General features: G+C 45.2%; 1 protein-coding gene across 2 annotated transcripts in view; it reads right to left on the bottom strand.

The window, feature by feature from the left end:
- Positions 1–10588, bottom strand: part of LOC142559338 (uncharacterized) — a 33162-nt gene extending 22574 nt beyond the window's left edge. For both annotated transcript variants that reach the window (XM_075670954.1, XM_075670959.1), the window contains exons 1-2: positions 10485–10588; positions 9099–9180 (exon numbers count right to left, since the gene is read on the bottom strand). The gene's annotated coding sequence lies outside the window, so the exon portion shown is untranslated. The remainder of the gene's footprint in view (positions 1–9098; positions 9181–10484) is intronic.
- Positions 10589–12679: the final 2091 nt, after the last annotated feature.

Genomic DNA, 12679 nt, shown 5'->3' with positions numbered 1-12679 from the left:
CTGACAAGTCACAAGATCTTATCACATAGTGTCGTAGTATGCCTTTTCCATATCGACCAATACAGAGAACTGTTTGTGGACAAATACATCACAAATATTAGCCTTGACGTGCACAAGATGGTCAGCTGTCAACTAGCATCCTCTAAAGCCACACTGATATGGATAATGTAATTTTTTAGATTCAAGAAAATGTATCGGAAGACAGTTCACCCTTTTTATGCATTAGCATTCTTAAAGGGCCCCTGAAACGGTTTGAACCAATTTTGCAGACGTGTAGGGTACAGCTAAAATTAATCATTCGCACCACAATTTGTGTGAAATGTCTCATATTAAGAGAGCTACGGATGATTACAAGTTACCTTCCTCCATAGTCATGCATTTTCTCCTCAACTCGTTTGCCGAGTGATCGGGGCTAAGCTCCGCCTTCACTGGCTCTGCATCATGATGGCACGTCGTGTCGTCGACTTCCAGTTCTCTAGGAGCGAGCGCGCTAAGCCTCTCCAAACTCTCCGTCAGCTGCTTGGCAGTCGACCTCAAGCGAGAGCTATCAAAGCAGCGTGCGTTGCGAGCATTCTGTCGAAACGCCGAACGTGTCTGGTATTCTGGTAACCACAGGAAAGCTGGGCGTTTCGGCAGATGACTGGAGGCATAAACTCAAGCTGATGAAGGAACTTTAGCGTAGACATATGTGAACGGCCAGATTGGTCTGCACGGTCCAGCCATTTGTCAGCGCAGAGCTTAACCAGCCAAACAAAGCGCTAATAACAATCTAACCAAGTGTAAAACATTTTAAACTCCTGCGAAAAATTTACACCAGCAGCAAAGAATACATTTCGTTACTGCTACTGTGTATGGTGGAGTTCTGTGCCACCAGGTGGCTGCACCGTGCAGACCATTGACATTTACGCTTCTGCTCATCCCGTTAAACGGCACAGTCAAGTGGCCAGGCCTTGTCCCCTTGCGCTTGCGTTTGCCTTAATAACCGGACTCACGAAACACTATTATGTTAGTAATCTTCCAATGTAAAGTGACGGCCGCAAGCGCGCAAATCCTGGCGCCGATTTGATAAAGGCACTCCGATGCGCTGCAGCCATTCCGCTCGTCTGCTGCCTTGCAGAGGGACACGATGTCGCCGCTTGACATATTGCCAGTCGCTACGTTTGCAGTCCACAAAGCAACAAAGTCGAATCATGGTGCTCGCAAAAAGACTGAGACCGACTCTGACCGCGGAGCTCTCGTCAAAATGGAGCGTGGTGTAACACAAGTAGACGACGCTTGCTGTGTGCCGGAAGTGCTTAAGTGTAGTGAGAAATTGTTCTTGTGCATTCCCTTTCTGTTACTTTCTTTCTATAGAAAAAATTAACGAACATTCCAACTATTACAAACATCATTTGTTCACCATAAAGGTGGAAAAAATTATCGATGACATGCCCTGGGCAGCCAATTGGATAGCTTGCCCCACTGACATCAATTGGGTGATTTACGTCATATGGGTAGGGTCGGCTGAAAATTCCGCCGAGCAGTGTGCTGCGATCGGCAGCGATGTACATTTTTAAAACCTTGCAATAAATTACACGCTTTACGCGGAGCACTTAGATGCGTCAATTAATGATCAGAAGGACCTACTCTAATGATTCTACGTTTGTACAAAATTGTCAAAATCATTTCAGGGTCCCTTTAACATTCGTAAGGTACTTCATGCACTTTCTGGGGGCTATGTATCTACATTTGTACCTAACTGCTTTCCCGCCTACTTAGGTCACTTAGTAGTCACTTATTAGTGGTCAAATGGGTACAGGTAACAAGGTTCAAAACCAACTATCGAACCAACTTGGATCACTGAGTATGTGACAATGTGTACATATGTGCTGCTCTTCAACAAACCTCTTTCAGGTCGACTTGGATCACTGTAAGATGCGGGACTGAATAGGTACTGCTGTTCAAAAACTGCCGACTTGGAGCACTAGGCATGTGCCATTCAGTCTGTGTTAGGGTTCGATGAACCTATTTGATGCCAATTTGGGTAACTGGGTGTGTGCCACTCTTCAATAGACATTTTTTATGCCAACTTGGTTAACTAGGCAGTGCCACTGGGTATGTGCCGCTCTACATTAATGAAAAAGATCCCTTCAATTTGTCCTATGTTGTGTGGAGTTGAGCCCAGGTCACCAGGGTTCCTCAAGGACAGCAATGTGACACATTAGCAGGCTGCGCCATGAATGCACTGAGTGTGTGCCGCTCTTCAATGAACCTATAGCCAACTTGAGTTACCAAGTATGTGCCACTGAGTGTGCGACAAGCAAGGAAGCAATTTTCAGCGTTCACAGGCACAGGCGTGCCACGTTTCAAGTCTCGGACGCCATGCGTGGATTTATCGGCAGTGCGACTAAATGGCGCAGCGTGTCAGAAAGAAGTGCGAGAGGCGCACAATTGCCCCATGAGGTATTTCTCGGCGTTCGCATGCACTGGCGCTAAATGGTGCCGAGTGTTCTTAGGGAAGCGTGATAGAATCGTCTCGCTGCAGTACATGCCTCATACATAACTCATTTCGATGGTAGCAATACGTTGCGCATTATAATGATTTAATGCTAGCACATTACCGTCGACAGTCGTCGTGAGATGGGGTCTGCCGCAATCATGTATTTTCTTCTAATAGCTTGCAAGGTAACGTGTGAGCTCCATCCGGCAATAACCTCTTACTGAGGAGAGGTCTTTACACTGTTCCAAAACCGGAACGTCAATAGCGTCTTTCCATGTAGATGGTAGGTATCTGCGAAGTATCGCCCAGAACCTGACACAAGCCAGGACTACAAATAAAGAACTGGGTTTATTTCAGACACATCTGGTCATTGTCGTCTTCAGTAAGAGAGCTCATGGGTGCACATGCCGGGATGCACGCGCCATGCTGATGCACGTATGTACAGTTCAGCAGTGGGCGCGACACGGCACTTCCTTCTTCTAAAATCTGTCCAGGGGGGCTTTTCTTTTCCAAGTTGATCCTCTGGGTAGGCTCCGGTGTTCCCCAGTACTTGCAGCTTGACCTGTACTTGACCCTATGTTGGTTTGCTAGCAGACGTCATCTGTCGACGGTTGATCAGGTTACGAACCTTTGCCACTATTCTCCATTTCACTCTCCCTTTGTTGTGTTATGGCAGTTTCCTGCTGAACTTCCCAAAGTCGCACTTGGTCCACATGCCTTCGCTGTTCTCCGCCTTCCGTATCCACCGTAATCCAAGCGTCTACCACTGGCGACAGTCACTATGCCAGCCAGCCATCTCAGTCCCGTGTGGTTATACTGTTGCGACCAGACTCGTGTTCAGGGAGGAAACGAGGTAGGTGGTGCTGAGACCCGACTCCTGACTGAAACACTTCTGCCCTCTTGATCTGGGAAGAGAGCACTTAGTCTGGTCCTTGGTTGGGTGCGCAGCAACATCTCTGCAGGCGATCTGTCTTTCTTTGTCGGCGTTATCCTGTAGCAAAGCAATAATTTAGCGAGTTGACATTGCAGCGATCCCGATTTATTTTTATTTAGTGCTTCTTTGATGGTACACACCTAACACTCAGCTGGCCCGCTTGAATGTAGATAATAAGGTGCAGATGTAACGTGACGCACATGGTTATCTCGGAAGAACATCTTTATGTCACCATGCTGTTAAATTGGGATTCATTATCGGACACGACCGTGCGAGGCAGGCCGAAGGGGCAAAAATTCTCTGAAGCACTTCCACTGTGGTATCAGCCGTCGCAGTTTTGAGCGGCACCACCTCTATCCATTTTGTCCCTTTGTCCACCAAGACAAGGTTCGTATGCCCTTTCACCAGACCAGCAAAGTCGACGTGCAGTCAAGACCAACGCTTGTCGGCTTCTGGCCAACTTGAAGAAACCTGAGCTGCAGGTAGTGGCCAACACTGCACACATTGCAGGCAACTTTTTAACAGGCTCTCTATATCACGGTCCAGCCCAGGATACCAAAAACCGTGCAAGTGAGGCTCTTCATTGCTGTCATGCCCGGACTGGATTCGTGCAACTCTTGCAGCATGAAGGCAAAATAATGCGGTGCCCCAAATAAACTAATCCGTCATTGTCAGCTCGTGCCTACAAGTGAAAAGGGTTGAAAACACTGTTGTTCTGCACTTAATTCTCTTGGCCAGCCATGCAGGATCCATGTGTTTACCTTACGAAGCAGTCTGTTTTCGGCAATGTTGGTTGCTAGCTTCTGGGGACAGGGAAAACTCCTTCAATGCTTGTGCTTGCAGCACATATTCCACAGACATATTTTCTCCTGCATTTTCTAGATTATGCAAATGTAAGCAGCTCAAGGCATCGGCATTAGTGTTAAGCTGTCCTTTCCAATACTCCTGTCCTTTCCAATACTCCAATTCATATTGATATGCGGAAAAGAGTAACACCCAGTGTTGGATCCTTGCTGCGGCCATTTGGAGAATGGGCTTATCCTGGTGAAAAAAGCCCGGCTAAGGGCGTGTGATCGGTTACCAGTGTGAAACAGTTGCCAAAAGATAATCACGGAACTTGGTCACACCAACAACTAAGGCAAGCCCTTCCTTCTCCAACGACGTGTAGTTTCTCTCTGCTGCCGTCATGTTCTCAAACAGAAACCTATTGGGTTTCCCAACACCTGTATAGGGCACACCCCAGCCAGGTGTCCTTTCTGGCTGCACTGACAGCATTTGGTGTTTCGATGTCGGCACACGTTGGTATCGTGCAGCCCATTGCAATGTTTGCACAGAGGGCGACTGCTTTCCAAGCTGCTGATTGGTGTCCGTGGCTTCCAACGCAATTGTGGATGCAGGACATTAATGGTGCTGTTTCCGTTCCCCATGCTATTCTCCTGCATGTCTTGGACGTCGTCTTGCGCCTTCTCGGAAACCCTAGCAAACTCTTCAACCTCTTCCAGTCAGCTTGTTCCACATCAACAAGGAATGCCATGCGTCATCGTCCCAGATACCGCAAACGATGCAGCCTCATAGCATACAGTTCATCATGCTACCGAAGTTGCAACTTTCGGGAAGCCTCCCAAGTTAGCCGATGAAGTCTCGAGCACCCTCCCCTTCCTTCTGCTTCTGCATAAAAAATGCATAACTGGCTGAAATTTCATTACTATGCAGGTTGCACTGATCTTCCAAACATTTCACAACATCGTCATAGCTTAAGCTGTTGACCGAAATAGTAGGATGATGTCCTTGCAGTACATGCATGACACTGCCACTCAGCTAAAATAATAGCAAGGTGCGGCGCTTCACGGGATCCATTTCTTCGTGTCCTTCGAAGTAGACTTCCAGGTGTATTATGTACCCCAGTTTCCCACTGTTCCATCGAAAACTGGTGGCCGAGATGCCATGTCATGGTGCGTACGTCTTCTGCAGAAGGTTATGCTGGAGTAGTATCCTATCTTCGGTGCCACTGAAGTATCGTCCAGAACCCAACAGATCTGGTCGTCGTGTTCTTGTCAAAGCTCATAGATGCACGCGCCAGGATGAATGCCCCGTGCCGATGCGCGTATGCACAGTTCCGCAGGGGCATGATACAGCACTTCTAGAGCTTGTCTGACATGATACGGCAGCCTGGCAGCCTATATAGCATGGAAAAGTGCGAGTAGTGCCATTTGCATGTCTTCATGAAGATTCTTGATCATCTTATACACAATTTTGTCAAGTCTCGGTGTAGAGCTCTTACATTTTTTCTATGTTCTCAGCTCGGCAATTTAAAAAGGACAGTTGTGTATCGCGTCCAGGTCACCATTTGTAGGAACTGGAGCAATGCACTCAGTCATGGCACATAGTTGATACTATATTAAGAATATGTACAATCGTTCACAAAAATCTCATTCACTCACAAATTGTGGGCTCTCACTGCCTCACAAGGCAACCAAGAGAATAGCACACCAAGCATGTGCACTGTCTTTGTCGCTGAAGCCATCGCACCTAAAGAATAGACACCAGCTACAGTTCATTCTGTCTGCACTTAAAGTCCAGTGTCTTACATTCTGCAATTTCTTTGTGTTTGAGGAATGACTCTGAATAGTGATTATGGCTAAAAACGCACTTAGTTTTCCTCAAGGGTGCCAGTCTGGTCTGAGGGATGGCTGTGCTGTTCCTTTAGCCTTCTTAGCCCATTCCATTTTTTCATCTAATTTATGCTCGAGAGAATCCGCTCCCAGTTTGCCGTTATGTCCGCCTTCACAGCGATTTAATGCGTTGAAATTCGATAAGATTTTCCGCATTTGGAGATCAACACAGTTGACCATGCTTTGTTTTGCATCTTTCACACCTGTTTGCAGTCATCCTTCCACCATGTGACCTGTCTTTTAAATGAGCAATCAACCTGTCAAGAACAAGCATGTGCAGACCCCGTACGTGGCGGTGGCACTAGTGCAACGCCCTCCTCCCCCCCCCCCCCCATTTCTTGCTTTGCAATTCTACAACCAAAGAAATAATCGAACGCGTTTTTCCATATTTTGCTGGAGCCTGTCAGCACAGTTTTTGCAGTAAATTTTGAAAATATTCGATGCAGGACTCTCCCGTTAACAGGGGCAAAGATACTGCATCAATTTTCAAATACTTTCATCACAACAAGCTGGCAAAATTTGAAAAATTCTTTGTATCGATGCAAACCCCAACCAAAAAAGATTATCTGGATTTTGGCCAATATTGTGTGATGTTCCATTCTTGCTATTATTTTTTGCCTCAATATCTAAGTGACATTCAGTGGTAATTAAGCAGAAATCAATGCTACTAAATCATGCTCTTCATTTTTAAACCTGTAGCCACAACATGTTTTTTCTTGGGAGCTAGCAAAAGTGCACACCTTGTGGCCAAATCTACAGAAAGTGCTGACTGACCAAATGCTGCTATATTTTTCTGCTACAATAACAATTTTTTCTCACAGAACTAAAATTGATTTCCTTGTCTTCGACACTCAGGCAGCAAAATGGATATTTTCCCACAAGATTGTATATTGTCAGTGGACATGTTTGGACGAAGTTATCTGAACAATGAGGATGACAAACCAGTTCTGCAGAAGCCCGCAAGGTGGAGGAATAATCATGAAAGCAAAAAATTCCAGACCAGCACAATTTTTTTTCCTCAACTGCTAAGCTTTCTGAGAAACTCATACAGGTTTCCTTTATAGCTTCAGACTACATTCAAGTGGATGACAATTTTCCCCCTTCATCAGCTGAACACACCTACATCAACATTGCTTTCAAGGCTGGTGCTCCAACACAGATGGTGTAACATTTTCCCTTTATTAATATGACCATGATTAAACCAGGCATTTGCACAGTCATAGCTTGCTTACGGCCACTGGGCAACTAACTTATAGTCACATGGTGTGATCATTCAGTGTTGGCCATTCCTTTAGCATTGGGGCAGAAACATGTGAGACTTCTCTTTGTGTGGAATTTGTTGCGACACATAACATCATGCTCAACCTACAAGGCAAAGTTCAGACTACAAAAAATAAAATAAGCACACTGTGTGACTAAGTGCTTCAAGTTGTGTTGATAATATATAACACGCAATCATTAAGAAGCTTATTTGTAACAAACTGTTACCACACAAACATTTTGCTGTAACCTATGGCTACTGACCACTTTTTCACAATAGACAGCTTTCCCACAAAGTCACAGACACAGCTCTCGCTGGTACACCAACGTGGTGGCCAGGATTACATCAGTGCAGCGTATTCACAGCCGCAGGTAACCTGCTCCGTTTCGATAGAGACGCGACTGGAACTATGCTGGCATCTGTGTTAGAATTGCCTCTCTAGGAACATGTTCTCTCATGGTCTCCTGTTTCTTTTTGCTTACACAGGTGCTCACCATGCTGGCAGATAAACATGGCGGCTACAATGAGGTCAATACAAGCCATCTAATTTATTAGTCGTCAGAAGTCTGAATACATCAAGCTCTCTACAGTTGTGAGCAAAGTATTCACATATTAGGGTATCAACAATTCTAATTTACTGTTACGTTGCATTCTGAAGTATTAACCCCATACCTACACCAATTTCACAAGAGTGTGCTAAAGGGTTTATGGTTGCCTCAACAAAACTTAAAAGCAATTGGAACTCACTGAGAAACCTTCAGATGGCACACTGATGAAAACAGCAAGTTCAATATCACAACACAGCAGTGTTGCATTCTCTAGTAAACAGCTTCTAAGTTTGTGCATTAATTGCACTAAACATTTTCCTGTTTATAAAATTAATTCCACATAGTTTAAATACTTCCTGACCTCCCTCCAAATGTTGCACCATGCCTTCTAACCAAGTAGCGGAAAAGCTTGATGATAAAAGTGTACAGAAACCTGTTTTCATCATCGGGTTTAATAAATCATAACATGCATTACAGAAATACTTCAAGTTGCATTTAATTACCAATAAAGAAGCAAACATTCTGCTACGGCAAATGCTTCATTTCAAGAATCTCTGCACTTTGCCAAAGTGGTAAACAAAAGGCACCAGCACAAAGTTGTCTGCACCATACTTCATACTAACCAATATTCAACTCGAACACATTAGACAATGGATAACAGTAATGCTGGGAACTGTCCATGCCTTTTACTACCTGCACAGTTGGCTGCTATATGTGTATGTGTTAACACAATGTTCCAGTGCGTGCTGTGCAGTATTGCAATTACGAACACTTTACCGCAGTTCTGAAACTGCTTACTATTTGCACCAGGAAAGTTTAATTAAGTACATCTTGGTACATGTGCACCATAGGGCAGTAGAATGCAAGTGCAGTTTCAATATCAACACCGCATATCACAAATATAGTTCTGCTTTTATTCATTCCATCCTGGATCACATTACCAAAAAACAGCTCCATGAGTACTAAGTTCCTTCTGCGCAATGCACGTAAACTTTAAAAAAAATTATAACTGCACACAATGCCACAATTTGTCAGGCATGCAGCAGATAGCTAAAGAATAGAGCAAACACACAGCTTACCTTACCCTCAATATTGAGGTCATAATACTTCAGGCAAGGTAACCCATCCCACATGACCACAAAGGAGAAACCAGAATTCATAAAACTGGAGAACAAAAAGTGCACTTATAGAAAAGTGAGAATACCATTTGCGAATCCTTTTCTTGAAGTTGATGTTGTCTTTGTAGAATTAATGCATCATTTGCGTGCCGACTTTAAGCTGTAAACCTAGGAATGAACAAAAAAGCAATGGAGAAGGTAGTGAATAGAGGGCACGCAAGCATTTACCTTTATATGTACGCTACTGACAAAATTAAGTTATTTGTGTGTACAGCTGGTCATAATACGGGCAGAACGTGGTACAGGTGCTGGTGCAGCTCGAAAGAAAAAACGCACCAGAATAAGAGCGATGTAGCAGCGCTGTCTTCTCAAATGTTCACTTCAATAACGTGGATATTGCACCCAATAGGCTTATAAAATTAACCATTTGGAAAACAAGCCTTCAAAATCCTTGGAATGGTTCAGCTTACCCAAAAACACGATCTAAACAGGCCTCGCCATCAGGCCACACAATGACAAGCTAACAACACCGACGAATCGTCTGAAGTAGAAGTCGATTCAGCGTACCGTACTAAGCGCCAGATAAATATTTCGATTTTTTTTTTATGCCTCAGCCGCTCGTTTTAAGTTTAAATAATCGTTAACATGCGAGTACAAAACGGTATTTCTTTTAACTAAGCGACTGACGACCGCTTCGTGCCTTGTTCATGTGCGAAAACATTGCCTTGACCAGGCTTGACAATACCAGCGTAGACTAGCTTCACACATGTTGTTATGACTTCTCATATAAAGAATGCTAAGCGATGCCGCCTTTGTACTAAATTAGCGCGCGAAACATTATGTTGCTCGGTGGGAGAAGAAAAAAGAAGTGTAGATCCACAGAAGTACGAAATGGTAGGATAATCAGGCAGTCTCCATCACCGGTGCTTTTCTTTTGGCGGGCCGTATTGGCGCTAGGGAGAACAGCAGGTGTGAAATGGAGAAAAGCACCGGACGCTCTGACAGGGTGTCATTTGGGCAGTAGCGGGGTCATGTACTGAAAGAAAGCGCTAATTCTGATGCGCGAACGAGCAGCCGACAGAGCGAGATGTATCCGGCAGACGAACCCGGCGACAGGCGCTTGTTACGCGAGAGGGCGTCCGCACTCGTAGTCGCGACTTCTCGCGGCATCAAAATCACTCCGTTAATTTGTATTCAAAAATTGCTGAACATCACTTAAATCAGCGTTGTTAACTTTGAAACGAAGCCTCGCTAATATCAAGGGGTATATACCTGAGACGAGCGTCGCTCAAGAGGCACCAAAATAGCCAGTCTATTAGAAAACGGGCCACCTAGGCCTAGTCCGCCCTGTAAGCCGCGTCTAACAAACGATGCCGGTAAATGATTGTTTACCCAGTATTTCTTTACATCGAAAAGCGTTGAAACCCCAAAAAATAGCGTTCCCTGACCATAGAAAGGCTCGTAATGCTTACTTTTTCGTGAAACCTGCGGACAGCAGTGCACGACGGCGCGCTGCGGCGGCGACGGCTCCTGCGTACGCGAACTAGCCAAAGCGAATACCAAAATGGCGCTCACAGGTCACGTGACGTGGCAAGTTAATTTGCGTTATTTTCAGTTTATTTGTCGTGTAGCATGCCTGGAAACAGTTAGAGACGAGCTTTCGATGCTGGCATTGACTTTGAGCTTCATTCATTGGATTTATTATGATCCAGCGCAGCGGACCAGAAAACAGGCTTCCACCCCTCGGTCCCGAAGCAGATGGACTCGCCCAATGGCGAAGAACGTTTCTCCATGGAGGGCCCTGACACTTCCGGAAGTACTGGGAGCAATCTCACTGGCGAGTGCGCTCTGGCGCTCTTGGCGTACTGGGCGCTCTGGGGCACTCGGGACGCGCTCCGCAAGCCCGCTCCGTATCTACTGCTGTGCACATGCTTCTGGAACAAGGCGTCCCATAAGAGTCCTCTTTCGATGCCTTGCTCAAAGAATTTCACCTTGGTCCATGGTCTGTCAAAGGACCTTGTAGGGACACACTGGTCATCAGGCAGGCTTTGTTGGCTATGGTAGTTTCAGAAAGTCGCCCCTGGACGCAGGTCTAGAAAGGCTGCAGTCGGTCTTGGATACCTGTGTCCTAAGTCGGACACAAGGTGTTTCTTTACCATTTTCATGCCCCGAGGAAGGTCGCTATGCATTGGACCTTCCAAAATGGTAACGAGCTAACAATATATATTGCCTAAAGGTGGCTCCACAACTCTCCAGTTTCTGCGCGGCACGGCTTTTGAGCTTTCGAATAGAAAATTTGCATATGTATGCTCAAACGTGTCATGTTTCAAGCACTGAAGATGACAGCTGAAATCCACGTTTTACTCCTCCAGCAACACTAACCAAGTACACATACAGATTCAAGAGAAATTCCATAACACTGTGGACGAACACTTACTATACCAGGCACGATGCGCACGTAAAGGCATTAACAACCACATGTGCGAATTCGACTCAGGGGCACGCTTTGCGCAAATTCTCAATGTATTATTTGTGGAAAACGGGCAGCAGCTTCTTTTTTTTTTTTTCGCGCACCCATTGTAGAAAATGAATTTAGTCAAGCGATGTTGGCCAAGCGACCAGATCCCCATGGAGCCGAAAAGGGAAAAGTAAGCGAATACCAAAGGGCAGGGCGAAATATGACTGCCCTACCTGAAGTGTGTAACTAGCGCGACATGCTACATTTACTGAACTAATGCAAAGACCACACCTTTGTATGTATCTGTACCTAAACAATAGGCAAGATTTTTGCTACATAGAGGTGCATGTAGCCTCCCTTCCCCCGAGTTAGTGTACCTACATTTTGGTAAAACGCTACAACCAGACGAGGATACTTCGGGTGGTCACCGACTACTCTCGTATCTAAGCGCCGCAAGGCGTATGAGTCCCGTCCTTCCCATCTCCTCGACAACGCCTCTAGCTGAATGAATCGTGAAGTATTTTGTTACCAGCGCGTCATCGCGAAAAGGCTCCATGTACGAACATGTGCGACATGTATGAACGACAAGTAGTAATTGGTAGCTTCAAGTTACGTAGTAAAGGCTACAGAAAAAAGCTGCTCGAGCCTACCACGATATTTATTACAACCGAGATTGCTTTAGGCCGTTTATTTGTGTTTCAGTGAAGCATAATTACATTTTTTGCTCGAACATCGCGATGTTGTCCTACATATATACATATGCTTCAATTCTAAGTATTTACCTTTTTTTTTTTTTGCGATCACCTTGGGTGCGATGAAGACAGAAAAAGAAAAAGGTGAAGTGCTTGAGAGCTGAAGACGCTTAAATAAGTAATCATCATCATAATCGTGTTCATAGGCAATAGCAACAACAATGTTCGCCATCAGAAAATGGAAACCGAACCAGAGCTGACGAGCTGTGCGCGGTTATTAAGCAGACGGCAGTATGACAAGGAAGAACATAGCCTGTCCTTTGAAAATGTAGATACCGGTAGTTACATTCGCGAATCGGTAGTATTACTCTGAAGAAGAAGCAAAAAATCACTGTGATACAAGTTATTCCGTCATATCAAGTTTGATTCTCAGGTGGACTCTAGCTCGGTGTACTTTATTCCAGTTGCATGCAGGCCGTCGTACAGGTGTCAGGCGAAGTGCTCCGTTTGGTGTTTT

Source organism: Dermacentor variabilis, chromosome 1 (genome assembly GCF_050947875.1).
Source record: "Dermacentor variabilis isolate Ectoservices chromosome 1, ASM5094787v1, whole genome shotgun sequence".
Lineage (NCBI taxonomy): Eukaryota > Metazoa > Arthropoda > Arachnida > Ixodida > Ixodidae > Dermacentor > Dermacentor variabilis.
The sequence above is the reverse complement of the archived record's forward strand: the minus strand, read 5'-3'. Positions and strand labels throughout refer to the sequence as shown.